This window comes from Nematolebias whitei, chromosome 8 (assembly GCF_014905685.2).
Source record: "Nematolebias whitei isolate Nwh7 chromosome 8, NemWhi1, whole genome shotgun sequence".
In the NCBI taxonomy this organism is placed as follows: Eukaryota; Metazoa; Chordata; class Actinopteri; order Cyprinodontiformes; family Rivulidae; genus Nematolebias; species Nematolebias whitei.
In genome coordinates, this window is record NC_056505.1 from 3207468 (window position 1) to 3208526 (window position 1059).

General features: G+C 52.7%; 1 protein-coding gene across 1 annotated transcript in view; it reads right to left on the minus strand.

Annotated features, from left to right (window-relative positions):
• Positions 1-1059, minus strand: part of LOC119412984 (protein mono-ADP-ribosyltransferase PARP14) — a 41914-nt gene that overhangs the window by 38626 nt on the left and 2229 nt on the right. The gene's annotated exons all lie outside the window — the stretch shown is intronic.

The following is a 1059-nucleotide window of genomic DNA, read 5'->3' on the forward strand; positions in this document are numbered from 1 at the left end:
GACAGGTCTCCAGTCCACCGGGGACACCTGGACAGGTCTCCAGTCCATCAGGGACACCTGGACAGGTCTCCAGTCCATCTGGGATGCTTGGACAGGTCTCCAGTCCATCGGGGACACCTGGACAGGTCTCCAGTCCACCAGGGACACCTGGACAGGTCTCCAGTCCATCAGGGACACACAGAGACAACCATTCATTCTCATCTAGAGACACTTCAGAGTCTCGTTCATGTTTTTGGAAAGAACCGGAGTTCTCAGAGAAATTTGAGAACATGTAAACTCCACACACAAAGACCGGGAATTGAACCTGTGGCCTTCTCACTGTGAGGCCGCAGCTCTACCCTCTGCTCCAATAAGTTCTTTTATTAATGTAACAAATGCAGTTAGACTAAACAAATGTTGAGTTTTTTGACGTCTTCTTCTTTCAGCTGCTCCGTCCTCAGGGGATTGTTCTTACTCCAGATGTTCTTCCTGACTCAACCACAGACACCGAGCGACCACAGCCTCTGAGTGGAGCAGAGAGCTGCCATCAGGGGCGCCCGGGGAGCACATGGTCGGGGTTAAGGGCCTTGCTCAAGGGCTCAGGGTGGGGCAACTGAGGGTGGAGGCAGGTGTGGGTGCTTCACCTTTCACACCCACATTTGATGTTGTGGGTCCGAAGGGATCGAACCGGTGACCTTCTGGTCACTTTAACCTCTGCACCAAGCCCCATTTTATAACATCATTTAATTTGAAAAAATAATAATTTAGGGGACTTTTATTTTGTAATTCCACCTGTTTCCTCATTTTAATTTGAAATGTGTTTTGATTATTGACAGAAGCAACAGTTTGGATCAGTTCTGCAGCCCGACCCGACCCGATCTGATCTGACCCGACCCGATCTGACCCGACCCGATCTGACCCGATCTGACCCGACCTGACCCGACCCGACCCGATCTGACCCGATCTGACCCGACCCGACCCGATCTGACCCGATCTGACCCGACCCGACCCGATCTGACCCGATCTGACCCGACCCGACCCGATCTGACCCGATCTGACCCGACCCGACCCGATCTGACC